The sequence below is a fragment of the Zootoca vivipara genome, chromosome 1 (genome assembly GCF_965207765.1).
Source record: "Zootoca vivipara chromosome 1, rZooViv2.hap1.1, whole genome shotgun sequence".
Classification (NCBI taxonomy): domain Eukaryota; kingdom Metazoa; phylum Chordata; class Lepidosauria; order Squamata; family Lacertidae; genus Zootoca; species Zootoca vivipara.
The window spans coordinates 68777268-68801628 of record NC_142582.1 but is presented as its reverse complement, the minus strand read 5'-3'; the positions used below and the strand labels follow the sequence as shown (position 1 = coordinate 68801628).

General features: G+C 41.1%; 1 protein-coding gene across 6 annotated transcripts in view; it reads right to left on the bottom strand.

Moving 5' to 3' along the window:
* The window catches only part of TEAD1 (TEA domain transcription factor 1), a 171737-nt gene extending 150724 nt beyond the window's left edge, over positions 1-21013 (bottom strand). For 4 of the 6 annotated variants that reach the window (XM_060275573.2, XM_035118849.3, XM_060275591.2 and 1 more), the window contains exons 1-2: positions 20609-21013; positions 19696-19838 (exon numbers count right to left, since the gene is read on the bottom strand). The gene's annotated coding sequence lies outside the window, so the exon portion shown is untranslated. Of the gene's footprint in view, positions 1-19189; positions 19212-19695; positions 19839-20608 lie in introns of those variants that run through there. The other 2 variants (XM_060275574.2, XM_060275582.2) reach the window with 2 other exon arrangements.
* Positions 21014-24361: the final 3348 nt, after the last annotated feature.

Below are 24361 nucleotides of genomic sequence, written 5' to 3'. Positions count from 1 at the left end.
AAATGCAATGGAATAATGGAATGGAATAACATGCAACTGAATGAGGAGCAACCATCTGTTCAGGCATAAACACACATTACAGTCGTACCTTGGAAGTCGAACAGAATGCGTTCCGGAAGTCTCTTCGACTTCCAAAGCATTTGGAAACCAAAGTCTGACTTCTGATTGGTCACCTGCGCTGAACAGACTCCTGGTGCCAGCTTTTGCGACAAGTGCATCTGACTTCAATATATAAAAGTACTTCAAAGGAAGCTTGTTATGTAAGGATTTTTAAAGTATCTGCTTCCAGACATCATCACCCACCCTCAAAAAAAAAGGTAGCCCATAAGGATGGCAGTAGAAAGATATATTTCCAGGATGATCAACCTTCATGAATGTTAGACTAGCCATACGCCTTATCTCTGACTCTGTTACTTAATCAAAGCTGCATCCACAAAAACATAAAAATGAACATAACAAAGTTCTTTAGCTGGGGTTATTCAGGAGGTTGTACACTTCCCATTAGTCCTGTTAACATGTTTCAACACTCCAAACGCATTTGAGGACCATTTTTCGTCAAGTCTAGAGGCAGCCAGAATTCTTCCTAGCTGTGACTCCAACATCTGTGGGCCCCATGGCACCCTCACCCCAGCTGCCATCTGCCAAGACCCCCCCTCCCCTTTTTCTTTTTAAATTGAGGTTAGAGGAACTGTTTGGTTAAGGTGGTGGCCTACTTTTTTGCCTGTGTTTTTTCGGCTTTAGGGTGTATGCAGATGTTGTGTCTTTTGCGGGGGGGTTTGTCTGAACAGTGACATCCTCGTGCCCACTCAAGATGGGTGTTTTGAGAAGACCATGACAGTTTCTTAATTTCCAGTATACCCTCAGGCCCCAAATGGTTGGGGATCTCAACTATTGCAACTTCCTATCTGTCTGTGAATCCTAGATAGGCTGTACAGAAGTAAGCATCCTTTGATAAGAGGGGATTTTAATACTGGTATTTAAGGCACATGGGGACTTGGCCCTAGAACTGAAAATCAGTTCCAGTTGAGTCTATCAGTATGTCAAGCCCTGTGAACTTTTAGCTATTGAAAGCTCATACCTATGACAAACTTAGTTGATCTCTAAGGTGCTACTGGAAGGATTTTTTTAATTTTGTTTTGTCTACGGCTTTAGTGAGTGAAATTTGCAGCGTTTGACCATAGCAGCACTTTTTGCCTTCAACACAGATACCAAGAAATACACTGTTCCAAGTATCTGAGGTTCGTATATCACCCCATGAATTTGCACAGGTCTCTACAGCTGATTAATAGATATCTTCTTTCTTTTTTTTAAAGATGGTGGGAGTTGAGGAAGCGGGGCATAAATTTATGTAAGGAGGCAAGCAGGGTGGTGGAGGGAAGAGAACCAACATTTAAAAGCCAGCTTCCAGGCTTTTTCAGCTCTATGCTAAAAAGCAAGCAATCTCCCCCATCTCAGATTTCCCTATAACACCCCCAACTGCACCTGCTTGAGCCCAGCAGCTGCAGTTCTTCCCCAATGCCAGCTTCACTATGTCTAAATATGACTCATTAGGTATGCTTACTGTTTCAGCGCCTTGCGCCATGCCTATATAACTCTTACAAATATTCTTTTCTCCTCTCACACACAAACACATGGTCCCCACCCCCCCACCCCACAGCACTCTTACAAAGTCAAGAATTAATATAGTCAGTAAAGACAGGAAATCTTAGGACGAACTCTACTTAAATTTTACACTAGTTATATGTAATAAGTACATATACAGTGGTACCTCTGGATACGTACCTGATCCGTTCCGGGGTGCCATTCTCGCCCTGAAAAGTACGTATCTGGAGCGGCGCTTCCGCTCATGCGCGAAGCACTGATAAAGCGCTTCTGCGCATGCGCCAAGCGCGCAAACGCTTCTGCGCATGCACGCGCGATGAAACTCGGAAGTAAACATTTCTGCGTCCGCCGCATACTTTAGCTGAAAAAACGCAACCTGAAGCAGACACAACCAGAGGTATGACTGTATACACATACTATTTTTTACCACCAGACACACATCGCAAGTTCAACTGAACTAACTCCACTGTAAGTATGTTTGCAGCCATATTTACTTGTCAGACAAGACTGCATCTCCTGGTTTTCCAAGGGAAAAACATGCATAATAGGCATGGGGAACCTTTGGCCCTCCAGATGTTGCTGAACTATTCATGTCCATCAGCCCCAGGAAGCCAATGACCATGGATGATGGGAGTTGTAGTCTGCAACATCAAATTCTCTACACCTGATGTATAGCATCAGTTTATAACCAATTATTGTATTAAATATTATAAAGAGGTTGTTTTCCTTTAAAATGTTAATTTATCTATTCATTTTACTCATAAAATGTATACACCACTTGATTGTAAACTAACATCAAAGCGGTCTACAAAAGATAAAACAGTAAAATCAAGAAAAAAATCACAACATACTTTAAAATATGCAGAAGTTAAAATATTAAACAGATTAAAACTACCTCTACTTTCTAATGTCAGTTAAAGTGTCAGCCTAAAGTCTGTATAGGTTACAGCAATCAAACCATAAAACAGCATAACTCGAATAATCAAACAGCACGCAATGAGTTGGGTGGGAGGACAAGGGTACTGTGGTGTGAGAACAGGAAGTAAGGATGCAAAAGAGTTCTCTGCCACACCTTGAACAGCACAAGCCCTCACCTCTGTCTTTAATAAAGCAAATTCTTATTGTTTCATGCATGTACATATACTTTTTATGTATATAAAAAGCTCCTGCCAACCTAGCAGTTCAAAAGCACATCAAAGTGCAAGTAGATAAATAGGTACCGCTACAGCGGGAAGGTAAACGGCATTTCCGTGTGCTGCTCTGGTTCGCCAGAAGCGGCTTTGTCATGCTGGCCACATGACCTGGAAGCTGTACGCCGGCTCCCTCGGCCAATAATGCGAGATGAGCGCACAACCCCAGAGCCGGTCACGACTGGACTGGTCAGGGATCCCTTTATCTTTACCTTACTGTTTGAAAGAGGGAAATGTGCATAATTTAGGCTGTTGCGCATGTGATATCCATTATGAGCTTGGGGGAGCAGTGTGTGAAAGCCTGCTCCTCCACCACAGGAACTGAATCTTCAGCCAAGGTAAGCAACAGAATTGACCATAGTGAACAAGACTCTATTTTATTTAATTAGCTGATTCACATTTCTGATCTGCTCCATCCTGAGATAAACAACAATAAGGCTCAGTTCAAATGCTTACCTTGGCTGCTCATCTTGTTCTTGTGGTAAAGGAGCATCCTCGGTTTTCAATGCCCTCCACTACTCTCATAACTTAATGTGTCGTGCAGACAGTCCATGTGGACATTCATCTCTGCATAAACCCAATTTGTGCAATTCTTTCCCCTCAGGGAAAGGTGAAAGAGTAAACAACCTAGTATTTCATGCATACAGGAAGAGAAAATGTCTGCCCATGCTTCGACCGTATGAACTGGACAATTGTCTTGGGAAAGCATCTGAACAGAGCCTAAAATAGCATCCTAAAACTGAATTCATTAGTAACACGGCAACCTGTAGACACATTTTAAATATGTAGTTTCCATGTTCTATATCATTTAAAGATAATGTGCTAAATTTTATAGAACAAACACCCACATGGCATCTTACACATTAAAATAAACCCTGAAAACATGACATAAAAGATGAGTCATTATTTTTTAAAGATGTTATGTATTAGTGTATATAGTTTTCCCTCAGGTCCTTGACAGTTGTTTTAGGAGGGAACTTTGAATTATGTTTGATACATTGTTTGAGCCAGCCTCTATAAAAGCAGGCCAGCTCTGCAATGCAGTTCAGTTCTGTTCTGGCTTCCGAATAAAGAGCTTCTTGAAGAATCGCTCTGTTGTCTACCCACTATTTAATACTGGCGACGAGGATGGGATGGATGGACATCAGAGCACAGGCAGATTCGGACGCTCACCAAGCGGAATCACTGAGCAGAACCAATTCAGAGCTGACCGTTCTGGCTAGTTACAGGTAGGTAGCCGTGTTGGTCTGGGTCGAAGTAAAATAAAAAAATTCCTTCAGTAGCACCTTAAAGACCAACTAAGTTTTTATTTTGGTATGAGCTTTCGTGTGCATGCACACTTCTTCAGATACACTGAAATAGGCTAGAGCACTGTTCTGGCTAGAGCACTGTTTTCCATCCATCGCCCTCCACGTTGGCATCGGAATCATGGCTTCATTCGTGCCTCTACCGCCGTTTGCACCAGCCTCTGAATCATGGGATGCTTACCTCGCTCGGTTTGCCTGCTATCTCCAAGCAAATGAGCTGATAGTGATGTCCACAGAACGGAAGCGGGGCCTTTTTGTGGCTCCGGGGTCTTCGAGACAGCCCCGGCCTTGGTCGCGCCTCTAGCTGTTGAGGCAACACCATGGGACACGCTCAAATAGAAGCTCCGTAACCACTATGCGCCCAAGCCATCCAAAATTGCTGCCCATCATGCGTTCTACCACCAAGATCAGGCAGAAGGTGAGTCCATCAACAACTACATCGCCGCGCTTCGAAAGGCCACCCTGCACTGCCAGTTCATAATAATAATAATAATTTATTATTTATACCCCGCCCATCTGGCCGGGTTCCAGTCAGAGACTTAGAAGACGCCCTGATGGGACAGCTTTTTCCCGTGAGCCCATCACAGAGGGAAGATACTGGGCAAAACTTTGCCCAGCATTTTGCTGCAATCTATGGTCCACAGTGCCACCGGGAAAAGACGCCCCATGCTCAATGGGCATGGAACAGGGCTTAAAACAGAATTTCTGTAGGTTCAGAACATCTCAAAAAAATCCATGAGTGAAACATGTGTATTCATACAGAAATTAAAGGACTACCGGTATATTCGGGGGGAGGGGAGGACTCAATAAAAATATGTGTGTAACAGGAAGGATCTGCTTCTGCAAATGTAAGTAAACAACTCTTATAGATGGGTTATATTTTGTTTAAGGTAACATATTTGAACACCTTACTGCTTTGATACTGTTAATAAGATAAGCTGTTATAGGAGCCTTGCAAATCCATTTAAATTGATTCTAATTAATGAATCAATCACTAACCACTGACTGGAGTGAATAATTTGCTGCCGCAGGCCTCTAATTCCTACCTGAAAATCCACATTATAGTGATAAGTTGCTTCTTGGTCTAACACTGAACTGTGCTGCTTTTAAGTCAGATTTAGGATAGTTTGTTCACACAGCTAGGAAATCAAAGTCCCAGATTTATCAATTCAAAATTGCACAGGACTCAAATTACAGCAAGCAAAGAACTGGAGATAGGTTAGGTTCAACAACAATACAGTTCTGAATTTTTTTACTTTAAGTATCTTTCATTAAGCAGCTTCATGATAACATGATCCTTTATGGCACCTGAAATAGAGTTATTTGTAAATTATTTCATTATACATTTTATTGTTCAACACAAGTCTCATTAGCAATGTGACAAAACAGTGGCTGCTCCTTCAAGTTCTAATGCAACATTTGACTTTGTATGCCATAGGTTAGCATGCCATTTTTCTCTGAATTAACATTGGAAGAATGCTTCGCTCAAGTAGCTACAAAAAACACCACTGCCCCAAAGAAATAAGTCTATATCCACAGTGAGAGTTTCCATTTCAAAATTTGAAAGGTGGGGCATAACTTCTCCAATAAGGAAACAATATTATTAAAAATAGCCTACTGCCTTTAGAACAGAAGTAGCCAATGGGATGCCCTGCAGATGTACCTTGCAGCTTTGCCACCCACAGGTGGCCATATTTTGCCTCTACTTCCAGTATTTTCTATTATTACCACTTACCTGTTTCAGAGCACCTGTTTCCATCATCCTCCATCACTGGACATGCTGGCTGGGGTTGATGGAGATTGAGTCCAGAAGCATCTGGACAGCCACAGGTTAGCCACCTCTGCTTTAGAGCATCATAGATTTTCAGCAGTTTAACTATTTCCAAATCAGTGCATTGTTTTAAGATTTCTCTATGGTAACTATCAGGCCGATACACAAAGCACGGTGCCAAAGTGTGGTCCCTAATCAATCTCAAAACCATTATACTGCCATATTTGTTTTGGAACAGAAATGTTCAGGTTGGATAGGAATAGCAGCCAAAAGAATGGGAAAGCTAATTGCTTTTTTGGTTGTTGTTTCTGTTTAAGTCAATACTATCAGAGAAGTACATTTTGCAGGCAGTGCAAGGGATTAAAATTAGAGCTAATTTTGACTTTACGTAATGAACACAGCTGAATAACATCCATTTAAACAGTAATAATTAAAACTGAACACTATATGCTACAGTGTGGTTCACATTCAGAAATAGACAGAACGGCCTTGGTTATGTAGAACCAACTAGCTTTCATTGTAAGAAATAAGCCAGGAAGGTGGTTGAGGAAGAAGAAGATGACTTCTTTTGTTTTACTTCTTCCAAGGTTTTTCTCTTCTCTCCAGCCACTATTCTTGACTTCTGTATCTTTGCTACCAATTTTTTTAGAATTAAAAGCAAAAGGGGGGGGGCGGACAGACGGACGGAAGGACCTGGATGTAGCAGTTTTGGAAAAAGCTGCAAATACGTTCATGAGTTCATGAATGTCATGTCACTCATTTTTACATCCTGGATGTTTACGGTTGAAGAATCCAGATAGCAGCTCTGATTCACCCTTGCATATGCCAAGGTATCCAGACATCCAAAATCAAGACCACAGATTATAAACAGCTTCAGCAAATTGAGTCAAGTGCCTTTGTTCCTCAGATGTACATCTTCCTATTGCTTACAAAAGCACCGTATACTAACCACTAACGCTGTTATAGCCAGCACTAGGAAAGGAAGTTATTCAAGTCTGGATTTCCTGCTTATGGATGTAGCCAAGAACTGAGAAGCTTGTAGTGGTTTCAGGAACTGAGTCATCTAATGATTCATGGATAAGATACTGATTTTAATATGTGGCTAATCACAAGACTAAAAAAAACTTGACAACCAGCCTAGATGAGGTTTAATTTCTGGTTTAAAGCAGTACAAATCTGTATTATGGCTGGGGGAGGAAGAGACCCCAAATATTACAACTCATCATCATTTTCAACTTCTTTTAAAAATGTTTTCTTTCCCTTTGTTCTAAAAAGGCTTTTAAAGCATAAAAAGGAGGGGGGCTTCTAAGACAATACCTATCCTGGCTTACAAGAAACAAATGACAGGTAGGATATGAAGAGGTTACTGCTATTGTGCTATTAGAAACAGATATCCATATTTTAATCAACAAAACCCACAATTGCTCTTACCAATCCACAAGATTCATGTAACTAATAGGGGTTGAGCTAGTGGAAACCAACTAGAAATTCCATTTCCACTGCTGATCAGCATGAAAGCAGAAGCTGGCAAATACCGGCCTAAATGCAGGAACTTGTGCTCTTGAAAGCGAGAGACATTTCCAAGCGCAAACACGGAATTCATAACTAGCCACCACTTTGTAGGTCTGAAATGTTTTGGTTGTGGGGGAAGGGGTATATATAGTAACCTAAACTGCAGGCTGCCTACCTAAGCCGGCGTTTGAGAAGGAAAAGTGAGTTTTCATCTGTGGAAAAATACTGGCTACCCCCCCCAAAAAAAACCTCCCATTTTTGAAAAGGAGACTCAGATGTCACAGTACAGCAACTGGAAAAGGAGAACCGTTGTGGGAGGCCCCGCGATTTTAGGATGCGTGTTTTACCAGCACGTTGAAAAAGAAACAAAAAAAGTGTAGCATGCTTTTTTTTTTAAAAAAAAAAAAAAGTAAAACAGTTGACAAGAAAAGGCCAAAGTGCACTCTGTGGCTGGCAGTCATTTTATGGCTTTAGTCCTACAGCAGATTTACTTAGATGACGTCAGTGGCTCCAATCCAGCTTTTTCTTTGGTAGCATTTACCACTTGCCTCTTGAAGCCTCCACTGTGCTACAGAGCAGCAGACCATAATCAAAATTCCCTTTGTGAAATAGAGTTTACCTCAGGGCACACAGGCCTAGCTGGCTGAATTGAAGGCTCTTCACCCTGCACTTCATGCCTAGAAATAAATAGCCTACAATACTGTACTTTGCCTCAGTACAGAAGAACCATTAAAAGCAGGCTGATACCTTTTTTAAAGGTTTTTTTCCCTCCCCTTTTTCTTTTGGTCTGCTCCAAAAATCTCACAGGCCAGAGTGTTACTTAATATTCCAGACCTATCACATATCATGATAATACTTTGCAGGCTATTAGGGCCTCGTTTAGAACGGGAAATGCTTGTACTTTATGGAAGGTTTTCCATACGTACAGTTCTAAAACATGTGCCAAACAGTGGTAGATACTGTGGTAATCAGTTCCTTTCAGTAGGAGGGCAGTTTGAGCTAGACCCTCTGCATGGCCACTAGGATTTGCCAGCCGAAGGGCAAGATAGAATGGTGCTTTCCTACAAACCATGTTCAAAAATTGATAAGACTCCCTCCAGAATATGTACTCCTTCATTCTCTTCCACGGTAGATATTACTATCCTCATTTCTTGTTGACCATAATGATGATTTAGTTACCTTTAGTTAACTATGGTCATGCTAACTGATTACCTCTGAACCAGGGCTTCAGACCTACTCCAAATTTAAAGTTTCAAATTCAGAAGATGGAAGAAATATGGTTGATAATACAATATTGCCAGGCATCTGCCAAAGACCCACATCTCACCGGGCAAACTGGACCTTATGCAATGAGTAGATAGACTCTCTGAGGGAAAGGAGCCCGTGGATGTTGTCTTGCCCAAGGATCTTCCAAAACATGGAGGCACTGATGCAAATGGGGCTGTCTAAAATAACACTTTCATGAGCTCCATTAATGTGAGAGGCTACCACTGGATTGATCCCATTTTCCACTTCCCCTGAACACCCAGTGCTCAACATTGAATTGTCACATGGTCAACAGAAACATGTTCAGTCTTCTACACACATGCAGATGTATGTGTGTCCCCTCCATACCGGTACTTCTGCTGAAAATGTAGCTGGTAGGGAATGGGCACACCAGTATTTGGAGGTGTGGCTCACAAGCACCACATATTCTGCAGGGTCAAGGCTGACAAGGAAGTGAAAAATTGCTCCGGAGAAGGAATGGCGACACACTACCACTTAATTGGGAAGCCAAGGTCTGAGACAGGCATCCCCAAACTTCGGCCCTCCAGATGTTTTGGACTACAATTCCCATCATCCCTGACCACTGGTCCTGTTAGCTAGGGATCATGGGAGTTGTGGGCCAAAACATCTGGAGGGCCGCAGTTTGGGGGTACCTGGTCTGAGAGATCCAGCGTTGCATTTCCCCCAGGCTATAAAAATTCCGTTCTTTGTCTGCCATAATCTCTCAACTGGACAACCTGCACACATCCCAGCACGAAGCAACTATGACACTCCCAAACTTTATGACTAGGCACACTTCTATCCCCAGGTAAGGTCCTTTCAGTGCTAGATAGTATTAGTTATGTTTTTGCTATGCAGAAGACTGAGAAGTCTGTATGCTACGCACAGGCTAGGAAGGAAGGCTCGCTGAAATCAAAGAGACTAGGGCTGGACTGTTCATGTATATTCTGAAAGTATGAAAAGGATCAGTAGCTGAAGGAGGGGCAAAGTTACTGAAAATAATCCAAGTACGTTTAGGACTATAGGAAGTGTCCTGCTTTATGAGACCAAATGCTTAGGTTATTTTGCATGCTGTTTCCCAGGATGGGCAGATGATCATCAGAAGCTTAAAATCAGGACACAGGGCTAAAAAAAAACATCTTCCTCTGTTGCTTTCAGGTGACTTATCTTTAAGAATGTTGACTTAGAACGTGGAGGTACTATACAATCATCATGACTAGTAGCCATTGGGATCCTTGTCCTCTATGGATCTGTCTAATCCCCTTTTTAAAGTCATCCTGGTTGGTGGCCATTGCTACATCAAGAAGCAATGTAGAGCAAATTTGAGTTCAGTGAAGTTCTATTTTGTCTTTCCTCAATCTCTCACCCTTCGGCATCACTAGATGATCTTAGGTTCCAGTATGAGAAAATGAACACAGTCTCTAGCCACTTTCTCCACATTACACATTATACATCTGCATCTCTCTCACGCATGTGTGTGCGCGCACACACACAACTCCAGCTAGTGTTCCCAGTTGAGCTGTTCTGTCACCTTTTTGACAGTAAGTACTCGTAGCATGTTCCCATTTCTTGTTCAAGAGGAGCCTATTCATTCTGTACAGACCTCCCTTGCCCCAAAACATCCCTAGTGCCTAAATCCGAACTCTTTCTCTTGATACCGCCATATAATCCATGCTGAAACCCCTTATCTCCACCTGATCAAAAACAGCAAAGTAAGAGATGTCAATATACAAGTGGCACATAGAAATTATCCTTCCAATTAATTTCAGGGTGGAAAAACAAAAGCAAAGAGCATTCCTAAAAGCGATCACGACCAAACAAAATATATTTCTCACCAACATTCTAAAATGCTTCCTAACATTGCCAGTCCCAAATTATTCACAGTTAAAATAACAGTCCAAAATTGGTTCTAAAAGGCTTGTTGGTTTTTCGGGAAGATAAGACTCTTCCATGGCCACATGCACACACCATGCCTGCAGCTGACCCAGTTTCCTCCAATTCATTGAACACAGAAGATATGCTAAAACTATTCAGAAAATGGGACCTAAGCTGGCAGAGATCTAGTGCATATCCTTAAACAAAAATACTGCCCATCTGCCCTGGTCATCACCAACACTGTGAAGCATACTGAATAAATGTTGGGATTTGAAATCAGTGGTTAAGGTGATTTGAAAAGAAAAAATATGGTGGCACTAAACAAGGGCACTGCTTAGAGAGATACCCTCAAGCATGTAGAATAAGACAAGCTAAGCAAAGAAAACAGAAGAGGGTATATAACTTTAAACAAGAATAGTGTTGGGATGAAGGCGCCAAGGGAAAAGGACCCCTGAGGCAATGAGTATTTCACAGGGTCAGAGGGCAACATAGAAGGATTCTATCCCAAGGCCATTCAATGAATGTGAATGAAAGACTATTACAACTGATATTTTCTGCTGCACAATACAGAATAGGCAATGATGGGGCTTCTCCCACATTCTGGGTCTGCTGAGAATTTACTGTATTCTTTGAAAGACCCAAATCCAATAAGATTAAGGTAAAATTAAGGATAAGATGTATTAGATTTTATTACACTGCATTTGAACCCTGAATCTATAAATAAGATGACGCAAATATTCTTTTTCCAGAATTTTTTGAAGATCACATTCGCCCCATTGATTTGATTTAGCCTCTGTTTGTTTAGGCTGCAGACCTAGGCAGTGGGCAACTTCCTTTGCCAGCCCTAAATAAATATTTTATTTACTGAGATATTTCTATACCACCTTTCATACACAGCAAGGTGTTCTACAAAAAACAGAAGCACAACAACATAACCAATTCAGAATAAAATAATAGCTACTAGGGTCAACGGCAGATAATTAAAAGAAACCAACTGGAAATAAAGGCCAGAAATAATTACGATGATGGTGATGGTGATGATCCGGCCCATCTGGCTGGGTTTCCCCAGCCACTCTGGGCGGCTTACCAAAATATCTAAAAACACAATAAAAAACAACAATCCTCAAAAACTTCCCTAAACAGGGCTGCCTTCTGGTGTCTTCTAAAAAATCAGATAGTTGCTTATTTCCTTGACATCTGAAGGGAGGAGTTCCACAGGGAGGGCGCCACTGCCAAAAAGGCCTCAGAGCCATGTATTTTCAGCATACATAAATGTAGGAAGCTGCCTCAGTTCTGAAGGGAGACAGTACCACTGAAAAGACACTCCCCTTCTGGCCGCCTCTAAGCGGCCGCCACGGAAGCTCATGCCACATGTCTCAAATGCAAACTTCTCTCAGCATCTTCATACTTTCAGGTGAAAGAGGCTTAAAAAAATTATGATTCCACACAGACGCAAAGTAAACTACAAATGCAAATTAATGACCAAACATTTAGAAATTATGAAGCTGGACATAGGTAAAGCATCACAAGTTTTAAATCTGACTCCCAAGTTTGGTAGGTAGCCATATGACAGTTTAGCACCTAAGCTACACTCTAAAATAAAGGTAAAGGAACCCCTGACCATTAGGTCCAGTCGTGACCGACTCTGGGGTTGCGCGCTCATCTCGCATTATTGGCCGAGGGAGCCGGCGTATAGCTTCCAGGTCATGTGGCCAGCATGACAAAGCCACTTCTGGTGAACCAGAGCAGCACACAGAAACGCTGTTTACCTTCCCGCTGTAGCGGTCCCTATTTATCTACTTGCACTTTGACGTGCTTTCGAACCGCTAGGTTGGCAGGAGCTGGGACCGAGCAACAGGAGCTCACCCCGTCACAGGGATTCGAACCGCTGACCTTCTGTTTCTTTTTCCATGAACCACCTGAAAACTGCTGACAGTCTTGGCTGACCACTTACGACTTTCCTACCTGTTGCAGGAACTGGAAAATGCTATGCTAGAGGCTGCATGACATTTAATTGTATTTTATTTTATTGGTTCTTTTATTTCTTGCATCTTGTATTTTATTGTATCCCATATAACTCAAATTGCAATACAATAAAAGAAATAAAAGAATCAATAAATATACAATTAAAAATCAATATGAATGTTGCCATTCATCACCCAACTTCAGCCACAAATCCACAGACATGTTGCAGACTGCCTTAATGAAGCTGATGGACCATTGGTGCGAAACCCTGCTCTTTGATACATCGATGCATCCTTCAAAATGTTTACTTCAGAATTGTTTTTGAAGAATACGATCCGCTCACTAACACCAGAAGGATGAAGGCTTGAGGCAAACCACATAACTGTCATGAGAGTCAAAAGAATTCAAGGACTGCAAAAAATTCAGAAAGAATTCCAGAATGCTTGGATCATGCCCTGTGTTCTTTGAGCTTTACAACTAATCCACAGTTTCTATTTCTTATTTTCATGACCACTTGCCTGTAGACGGGAGAGACCAGCGAGAATCTGTGATAAAAACAAAAGGGCTGGAAAGTTTGCAAACAGTTATGTTGCAAGATGTTTGTAATATGCAACATCACTGTTCACATGCAGGGATGAACCAAAAAACAAAAAGCGGGTTGGGAGAGAGAGATTCCACTGAAAGGATAACTGGATAAAGGAATATTGGACACCTGAATGAGTTGAGCCTGTAGCTGCTGGTGATTCAAACACGAAGCATATCAAAATGCTCTCGATAAGCTAAACTAGCAGATAGCTTATCTGAAGCATATACTAGCCATATGGTGCCACAACTTCTGTTGCCTGTTGCTAGCATAACAATAGGCTACTGCAGACTTCTACTGGAAGCACTATTTGACAAACTGTCAACATCATTCCCTCCCCCCAAGAGCTCTGGGGCAATGGCGTGCATGTCTATTTGCATTAAAAAAAAAACAGGTGAACAAAGAGTAAACCAGATGTCAACTTTAGAAATCGAGCTGTCTGGTTTAGGAGAGTTAACAGAGGCAGACAAACTGCTAGAGCTCAAAGCTAGACAATGAGCTTCTCTGAAAACACTCTGGCCTAGGGGAGTGGCTATTTAAAACACTTGGCTTCTTTTATTTCAGCACTGTGGAAGTGAATTCTGCTCTTAAGTGCTGGCTCAAATGAAGTCATTTTGTTTCACTGGGGGTTTCTTTGCATTTCAGCAATGTGAGTGTGTGCACTGTAGCGAAGAATGAAAACGCATGATTTATTTTTTAAAAAAATGACTTTTCATTTTTAAGCGTGAAATCCAATACATTAACCAACTTAATGCTTTGATTCTGTACAATACAGACAAATCCTGTGAACAGTTCATTTAAGTTTAAACAAAATGGAAGTTATTATCCTCTTGTGCAAGAACTTTTGAACACTAGGCTGAATTGGAATTTACAACCCTGTCTAATGCCATAAAGGCAAGGTGTGAATAGTGATAGATAAGAATGATTTACAGTTGGGCTTTTATAAAATTGACAGATTCACATCTGGTTTACATTGCAGAATCATACAGATCTTTTTTCATGCTGCAATTATTTCTGTTCCCTCTTATGTTTTTCCTAAAAGCATCTCAAAAAATTGACAAAACACATATTAATATTCAGAATAGTGGCCCATGGTGTTTAATTGAATGTTATTATCTGGATTTTGTGTTAGTTTATTAGATTTCACTGTGAAAAAAGTAAGTGCAATGTGCCGGGAGGGGGGTGAAAGAGAGAAGTACACCCCAACAGTTTCAAATATAGAAAAATTAATAGATCTCTCTGTAGCAATATGAAAAGTCAAAAACATAAAATCTGAAAATGTATTTTCCTATAGGACTGAATATATATAACATTTTTGGGTTATCTGTTGGGATTCCTTTCATGTTAAGCTGAGAATGCACCTTGAACTCCTTCCAAAAACCAGTACTGCACTGAATTATGATAATTAGAAGACTGTGTGCATAAAAAAGGCAGTGCAATTGATGCATACTTTGGAAGAAAAAAAATCTTGCTGCACAGAATATAAGTTCAATATGTTCTCACATAATTAACATTTCCCATAATTAGCAGCAGTTTTCAGTTTATGTCCCAATAAAAGTAATAGCATCCATTATCGTTTTAGATTCCCAAGCAATGGCATTGTAATTGCTTTAAAAACCATGTTTAACTTTTGCTCCCGATAGCACTTTTGAGATACAGTACCAGCTTTTCCTCTCAAAAATTATGCATCAGTTTGGAAACAGGCAGTTGTGTATCAATGGCTAGAACAAATCAAAGACATGGGGAACTAGAACTCTATGGAGGCAACTTGGATCAGTAAAACAGGGCGTAGAAACAACACTCACATTGTCAAAAGAAGCAAAGAAGAAAAAGGCAAGGAATTAAAGGAATAGGAACAGATGTTACTGATTTTATTTGGCCGCTTTTAAGCAAATATTACCATCATTTTAAGAGAATGCTGAAGATTTGGTTTGTCACAAGTCACTTCTCATCCCTCCCCGCTTCAAATTGCTCCTCAAACCCACCTTCTCCATAAAGTTTTTCCCTTGCCACTTAGTCCCCTTCTTCAGTTGATTTTTAAAATACCTTAAGTACACATAGCTGCAGTTGACCATATTTATCCCTTGTTATTATTTTTGTCCTTCTCTCTGTGGCATCGCCCACTACTGTAAGTGCCTAGGAGCAGAGGCCTGGCTTTTTTTTTACTTGTGCTAAACCGTGTAAGACACGTGTTTAATGAAACTATTTAAACAAATAACTTTCTGCTCAATCACCTCAAGTTATAAAGTAGGCAATATGGAGGGTGCTTTTTTTAATAATAATAATAATAAATCCTGTCAGCATGCAAAAAATTCCAAAGAAAAAGGTATAACAACAAATAAAATGTACCATAAAGTATGTCTGTGATCCTAAATACTTTTTCCCCCATTAAGCTTTGGGGCAGTAAGCCTTCAAGAGTAGACCTGTTCGAACACCTAGGATTATTATTTTTATATATAGATCTGAAATCTTAAATTCTTCTACCAAAATTAATAAGATTTAATGACACCACTATGGCCATGCCATGCCAGATATTCCTCTCTTAAGTCTTCAGACTCCAAACAGCATTATAAAATTTTATTGAGAGATTTAATGTTTGGCTTGTTTTATATTTTAAATACTGTGTTTGCTTCCTGACCTTGGGTTCACCCGAAGTAGGTGGAATAGAAGTTTAAAAATTAAAAAAGAGTTTCTAGTAGCCCTATCCTAAACCTTGCAGCATTTGCAAATCAAGACCAGGATGAGGCTTCACAAATGGCTACATCAGTCCAGCATCACACAATCCATGTAGGGATATTATACACAACTAGAGAAGCTCAAGTGCCTGAGAGTGCGTATGGGCCACCAAAACATAGGAAGTTGCACTCATTATAATCCCAGATTATGAACTCCACGATCATAAAAGCACAAGAATGAGACTACTCTGGAAACTGATGCCTCTCTGTACGTCATACGATATGTTATACAGCAATCTAATAATAATAATAATAATAATAATAATAATAGGTTGTTATTTTACTGCTCTTCCGCCTTGTCTGCCCCAAGCAGTGGCAGGAGAAAACAGAAAAGAAAGACTCTCAAGGGAGCTTCATGAAAAAAGGTGCTGTTAAAAGTATTTATTAATACTTTTGCCCACTATCGAATAGAGATTCCACATACAGAAGCAGATTTCCTTAATGGACATATGCATCCGAATACGCAACTCCATTTAAGTTGTGATGCTCTCTGGACCACAGTGAACAGACAAGATGAGACTTTTGATGTGGATGGGAGGACCTGCAGATCCAGAGCAGGATTGGAACCTTGATATCTAAAGATGAGGATTCAGTGAGGACTAGCATCATTAATGCTTTTGTAGGTAGTGCAATTGTCACATTTCTAAACATAACACAGCTAGTCTATACAATGTTAGTTTAAGCTGAAATCAACATACAAGGCACTGTTAACGCCTTTCCCTACTTACCTTATTTACTGCACAATGCTAGCCATGTCTACTCACAAGTAAGTCCTATTGAATTCGATGGGGCTTACTCTCAGGTAAGTGGAATTTGGAATGCAAACTACTCCCAATTATCAAACCCAGTACACGACCCAAACTTTTAGGTTCTCTCTCACATAGAAGGTTTCATTCCAAAATAGTAAATAGCAATAATTCAGTTTCAATGAAATAACTGAGTATGTACTGTATCTGTAACAACACACACATGCAAATAAAAGCCCAAGGGACTTTATCTGCTGTGTGTGTCCCTTTAAGAAATAGCCCCCCCCCTGCTCCTGTAACAGTGCCATAAATCTCTTTATAAATCAATGGACCTACAAAATCTAGGAAATAATTTCTGTTCAAATTTCTGCCCTATAGTACTTTATGGACAGTGTAAAGTTTTCCAAGCTGCATAACCAGGTGATAATATATAAGCATTGCTTACACTTCAATTACATATTTAGGGAAGTATTTTTTGTTAAGACAATGATGTAAATTACATTCTTCTGTTATATCATTTTCTAACAAACCACAGTATAGAACAATCTCATGTACATAAACATATTAAGTATTAAATCAGCAAAGTTTTGATCACATGACTACGCATGCACATACCATTTTAATATGAGCGCCCTGATGCAACAAATCTTTAAATCCTGAACTAATGAAGTAGCTTTAGGAAACTAGGCAGCAAGTTCTACTATTTCAAGTGCAATAAAAAACACATTATTATATTAGAAAGATCACTGGTTTAAAGTGTGAGCACATATGCTGCATCTTGTATGTGTGTTTTTTTGGGGGGGGGGATACACAGTTTAAGAGATTATTCCTTACTGTCACACACAATCCAAGCAAAGCTCTGAATTATGGAAATGAGCCCCAAATCAGGTTTTTTCACAGAAAGTACAGACTACACAGCCATCTTACTGCTAAAGGGTATGGATTCACAACTACATTTTGCTACACAACAAAAAGGGTACTTTTACCATTCAAAGATCTCATCATAAGAGGTCTTTGCATTCTGGCCCTCTTATACACTTAAGCAGTCACATTTAATACTTCATTGTTCTTGAATAACTGGGATATCGATTGTACCCTTTTGCTGTGTTGAAGCCTGAGAATTTTTACAGTAGGGTTGCTGATCTCTGGAATTACATCTTCTACAGTTTGGGACTTTCTGCCTTCAAAATAGCTGATCTTAACTTTCAATATCAAGGGAAAGCACCATGAAAAGCCTAGATTGCTTCCTAGACCTAGACTATCATCCAAGCAACAGAGAGAAAGAAATCTACTTTCAAAGTATTAAAGTAGCTTTCCAGTCACACATACATTCTTCAAACACCAAAACCCTTCCAGCTGGAATTCACTAAGGACCCAGACCTCGCTTGTGCTAGGACTGTTCTTTTCCACTGTTTACTAAACTTCCCTGAAAGCAGATACTATTCAACTAAAAAGCCCACATAAAACCAACATTTCACTCGAATCTCCTCCTTAAGATAAGTTTAGTGGACGCATTCCAGGTTTTGGTACTGCATACAAAATGAAGGCATATCAAACATATCAAACATACTTTTCATATTTCCAGCAGCACTAGGCATCTAAAACTATTTGTGAACACTAGGCAAATTTAACAATGAGCTACACTACTGTCTCCTACTGTCTCATTAATACGGTACTTTAATGTCATTCCGCATAAAGAAAACCATAAAAGCCATTACAATGGTCAAAATTGGGTGCTAATCAATACACCAGATATTTGATCTTCCTGGATGCATCTAAAATATTTAATGCAATTAGTGCCTCCAAGCTATAAATTAAATTGTCAACAAATCAGCACAGAAAAAGAATTGTGAAAGCTTGTCTAACTGCCAACAGAATTTCCTTAAAATAAAATAAAGATAATACCCTTGAATCAGCTCTAAAATTCAGATAGGCCTGAAGAGCTTTCTGTTCACCTTTTGAAGTGTTATGAATTCTCAACATTCCATTTGAAAAATATGTGGCACATGCATATATAGAGGCAGCCTCTGGAATATGGCAATGTAACATTGCCCTCTGAATTATCTGAAATCTCCTTAGCATGCACCATCAATACAGTCTAATGTCCTTGCAGTGGTATTTCCCAACTATTTATAGAGATGGCAAAACACTATGTACCCAAGGGCAGCCATTCCAAATTTAGGATTTATTAAAAAACAAAAAAAGTTGCATGATATAAGAGCATGCCTCCAGTTACTATTTGTGTTCCCATTGCATTGTACACAATTATCCTTCCCTTTAAGCAAAGTCAAGCTACCATAAGATTTACACATCAATATAAAATCGATACTAAATTCAGAAAATGCAATCATTTTTTTAAAAAACCGCTTGATACTTATATGTATATATCTCAGAAAGCCACAGCTAAGGGTGCTATCTTTCCTTTTTATCAGCACAGGGAATAAAATGTTAAGTGCTCCTGATAAGGAGTTTTAGCAGAGCTACTTTTTTTTTATTGGCCACCTTAAATCCGAATTTACATGTATAATATTTTTAAGTCACCCCGTGCAAATGAAGTGTGATCTAGGAAATGTTTTAAAAGATTTCCATATTTTACACCACTAGTAGCCATTTACAATGAGAAAATAAAGAACATACCTCCTCGCTAACTTTTGAAACATTTATTGAGGTCACTTTTCATTTCCCCAAATCAAAAACAGATACTTGCTTCTAATCGTTTAACGACTCTCCTGAGAAACACAGGTGGCTGGTATTTCATTGTTTCATAAATATTTTTATACAGTGACACCAATGAGCATTAAATAAATCCATTAAATCAAGTCCAGGATTGTGGTGCTTCCTTCCACCCCTTCGAATCTGAGTTTTACTGTTAGAGTAACATCTCTCTCTCTCTCTCTCTCTCTCTCTCTCTCTCTCTCTCTCTCTCTGCCTTCTTGTGTTTTGTTTTGTTTTGTTTTGTTTTGGATTGTGATAAACTAATTTCCCACCAAGACTAAGTGGACTTCCTTTCTTTGAAAGTGTGAATTCTGTGAACAAAGGCTACTTTCTGCCCTTTGGGAAGCAGCTCCATTAATGTGTAAAGAGGGGATGTGCAAGATCCCTTTAAAAGGTTAAGGGGAAATAAATAATCCTAGGGTTCCTACCGAAAGGAAGTTTTCCAGGGACAATATCCGCGTTTTGTTGGAACTGCGACTTTGTCTTTTTTGGATACAATGTTTCTGCTGACTCCGGAAAATTTTCCACTTGAATGTGCAATTAACCAGCAGTGGCAGCGGCAGCAGCAGCTCTGGAGAAAGCAAAGAAGCAGCAAAAGAGAACATTCCTTCTTTCATCTTTAAGAGGGAAAAGAAATTAAAAAGGGAAGAAGGGGCGGGAGAGAGAAAAGCAAAATACAAAAACTCAAAGCTCTTAAAAGCCAGCCAAATCTCAGATCCAGCCACTTTTCCAAAGCTCGGCACTAGAAAGAGAAACTCGAGGGATAGGATCAATTTACTTTGCAAGGCCTGATCTGCTCCCAACTTATTCCTTCTTGGCGAAAAATGTGAAAAATGCCAAAGATTTGTCTGTGTGTGCGCGCGCGAAAGACTGAGTGTGTGTTTGAGGGCGCGGGCGCGCGCGCGCGCCCCAGGCTGCAAAGCAGTGACTCAGGCAACTAAATGAAAGCAGCAACAGCAAGAAGGAGCAGAGCGAGAGAGAGGAACGGCCGCCTGTTGCAGCTCTGACTGAAAATCCCCAAAGCAGCCAAAACTCCACTCAGAAACAACTCCCTCCACCTCCCAAGGCGCCTTTCCTGATTTCGTTTTATTTTGCCCCCTCCTCACATTTCCCAGATCACCTGCAGAGATTGAGAAGAGAGGAGGAGGAGGGGGTCGTGAAGGAACGAAAGAGGGACGATCGGCATGATTCTCCCAAGTAAATAACAGAGGACAAGCCCCCCCCGCTCCTCTCCTCTCCTCGCCACACAAAGCAACGCGAAATCTGCAGGGAAGCAGCAAGCTCCCTCCAGCCGCCACGCGCCCCAACAAACAGCCAGACACAGACCCGCACAAAACTTACCTCCACTCCACTCCCCACCTTTGCAAACACCACCAGCCTTTTGCAATTCAATTGCAAACTTCTTCCAGCTTTCCCCTGGGGACTTGGCTTGCTTAATTTCCAAGCCTTGGTGTTGTTTGGTAATTTTGGGGGGGTAGTTTTTTTTTTTGCTTGTTGTTGCTATTATTGTTGTGGTTGTTTTTTGGAGAGAGAGAAATCTCTTAATGTGTGTGTGTGCGTGTGCGTGTGTGTGTGTGTTTGGGCTCTACAGCTTGTTGGCTTGCGGGATTATTGCAGCCCTTGCCAGTGCTTCGTGACTGCCCCCAGACCGGTGGCGGGCAGGGCGGGCTGGGCTTTCGAAACGGGCTTGTGCGGCGCGAGCGATGCTAAGAATGTTCGGAATGAGAAGAGGAATGAAATGAACGCGAGGAGCGGACTCTCGACAGCGGAGGCGGAGCCACGGGCCGCGACAGCCCGGGGAGGCGGAGGGGAGGAGCCACGGAGCAGCTGGTGACCTCATTGGAAAGTCCGGGGAGGAGGAAGCCGGGGAGGGGAGGGGAGGAGTTTCTGGGCAGGCTGGGCGGGGGAGAGAGGGAGAGATCAGATCGCGTGGGGAGGGGCGGGGGGGAAGAGGTCACCGAGAGCCACCTGAGCATCAGCCGGAGGGCAAGAGCTCGGCGCTGAAATGGGATCCTCTGCTCACATGCCGAGGCACAATCGGGAAGGCGGAGCGTGGTTTGCTTTGCACACAGAGTGGGGGGGGGGAGAGGGAGAGGATCATTCCAGCTGCGACTCCCATCGGAGGATACAGGCAACAGGATTTCAGCGCCCTGGGGACGGACGGGGCTGATGCAAACTTTCTTGGGCTGGGTTGCGCGCGCTTGGGAGAGCCGGAGTTTGCGCTTTCCTCGTGAAATGGAGGAAGGAGGCGTGTCAGGTTGTCCTTTTTTATCTTATTTTTTTGCACAAAGAAAGCAAATTTTGGAAATACTTGCACAAAGATGCAAAAACAAACAAGCAGACAAACAAACAAACCACGATTCAGAGACGCTCAGTTAGACATAAAATCGGGACAGCAACCTGGAAAATAACGGCCGTTTGTGATCCGAGAGAGGGCTGAAGCGCAGGCGACTCTGGAGCTTTGCATCGCCCTGCTCGCGATAGTCCATATCGCGTGCCTTTCTTGTCCTTGCGAAATCATCGCACCCTTGTGGAGATGCACTCCCGAGGGAGCTGTTGCAAGTCACTTGCAATTAACTATTGGAGTTCCACGTGGAAATGAGAGACATTAAAAATGTGCAACACAAGGGGAAAATGTTTACCACGGGCACTTTTGGGGGGCGTAGAACAAAGAGCCTATAATGCAATTCTAAAAAGGTCTACTCATAAGTAAGCACCACTGGGTTCTGCGGGACTTAATTCCAAATTTATAGGATTATGTCCTTATCCAGTCCAGGACCATTATATTCTGATGTCATAGAACACATTGTAATGGAATAGTTTCCACTCATATACAATGCACACCTTTGACATTATGTTCCATCAGGAGTTAAAACATTTTTTATTCATGCGAGCATTTATTGGAAATTAATTTTGGGTCAACTGTCCTCTGCTCATTGCTTTATTATGCACCTTGCTGTAATTTTCTTGTATTTTTATCTCATTGTTGTACACCACTGTGGTACTTTTAAAGTGCAAAGTGGTGTTTCTTTATTAAAAGATTTATATAAAAAAATCAGTATCATACCAAGCAAATCAGAACAGTTGTGTTATTGCAACTTTCAGTTGCCATCCTAATTTTTTTTTTCTGTCCCATTGCTGGATATTTTTCTCTGTTCCATATCTGGCACAGGCTTCTAAAGCAGAGTTTATTAGTATGGCTAGAACAGTTGCCTTTAAAAAAATACCTCCATAAATACCTAAAACTTAGGAATGTTGTATTTATTTATTTATTTATTTATTTGATTTGTATTCTGCCCTTCATATGAAGATCACATGGTGGTTCACAACATAAACATTCAAAATGAGAACACAAAATACATAATAAAGCAAAAACAAACCAATAACTCTTCCCCCAAACACATTTAAAAGGCCACAGAATGTTAATCAGTCAGTGTTAAATAGAATGGATATTGTTATACTTGTTACAGAATAGTGACAAGCCAAACATCCTGAGCAGCCTTTCTGCCAGGATAGATGTTTATGGGAGAAATGGAAAGGGAATAAGGAGGCAAGATAAGACATGCCTCTTCACCAAAGCAATTAATATAGGAAGCATGCAGTCGGTCCATGTGCCCAATGTCATCTTGGAAACATTTCCTCAAGAAGTCTCCCAGTAAGGGAGGCTGCTAGGGTAGATGGTCAGTTTAATTCAAGATAGTTTCTTATAGAGAATGACTTAGGGAAGTCATTCTAACTTTTGTTCCTCTGATCCAGTCTTCTCTTTCAACCTCCCTTCTGTTCCCCATCCATTGTGCTTTCAACTTCTCACTTAGGCTTCATCCTGTAAATAATGTTGTCTCTGCCTCACCACTTTAGCCTGCCCCTTCTTGGTTTTTTGTCCATAGATCTGCTCTTCTAGTAGAATAGTCTAATTTTAAACTGCCCCAAATGTAACTGAATAGTTTGAAAGGCAAGTGAACAAGGAGTCTTCCATGAATTTCTGCAGCAGAGAACCTCCTGTGTCTGGGTCCCAACTAGAGAAAATCCTCCCTCTCCTAGCTAGCTAAGAGTGGGTGGGCGATGGGGAACATCTTAAGGAAAAAGTGGTGGGGGATAACCTGCCTTTCCTCTGTAGTGGAGATTGAGAGCAGCAGAGAAGCCTTGTTTTTCTTGAAGGCAGAACCAGAGCTAATGAACATGGATGGAGACACTTTCTGTCCTTGCCTTCAGTGAGTGGGTGGGTAGGTAAACCCTTTACTGAATGCTCTCCCTCCAGGCATGTGACCGAGAATGTGTCTACTGTTTAAGGGGTGGGTCTTTCAGTAACGGACTAACTGCACATTATGGAAAATATGTCTGGAAACCCCAAGCCATTTTTAAAGTCTCCAGAAGAGACTATGTAGTGCAGAGAAACAGCAAGGTGAAGAGGGTTTTTGCATACTTCCCTTCTCCATTGTTTTCCCTGCTTCATCTTGCTCTTTGCTAAGCCCCTTCCCCTCACTACACACAGGACTTCAACTTCAACTTTCTACATGTTTGGAAACCCACGAGAAGAAGAAGAAATATCCAAGGTGTGATTTGGATAGGAAAAGCAGCAAAGAATTAGAGGCTCCCTTGCCCACAGTACTTCTTTGCTTTCTAAAGCTCCCTCCCACAGTGGCTTTTCTAAAATGAAAAATGGTGTTTGGTCTTTGTACGAACTCGATGTGAAATAGGCTAATGTATAATTGCATGCATGCCATACATATACAAACCCAGCCCTCCAGATGTTTTGAGACTACAATTCCCATCATCCCTGCCCACTGGTCCTGTTAGCTAGGGGTGATGGGAGTTGTAGTACCAAAACATCTGGAGGGCCGAGTTTGCCTATGCCTGCTATACATTTAAAGCACATGGGCTCCCACAAAGAATCCTGGGAATTGTAGTTTATTGAGTATGGGGAACCATAGCTCTTTGGGGTAAACTGCACTTCCCAGAATGATGGGTGTGAGGAGTTGTGTTTCAAATGTATGTAAGTGGCATGCAAACACACAGATTAGATTGGAGGTATAGCTTATACCCTGTTTCTCCTAAAATAAGACATACCCATAAAATAAGCCATAGCAGGATTTC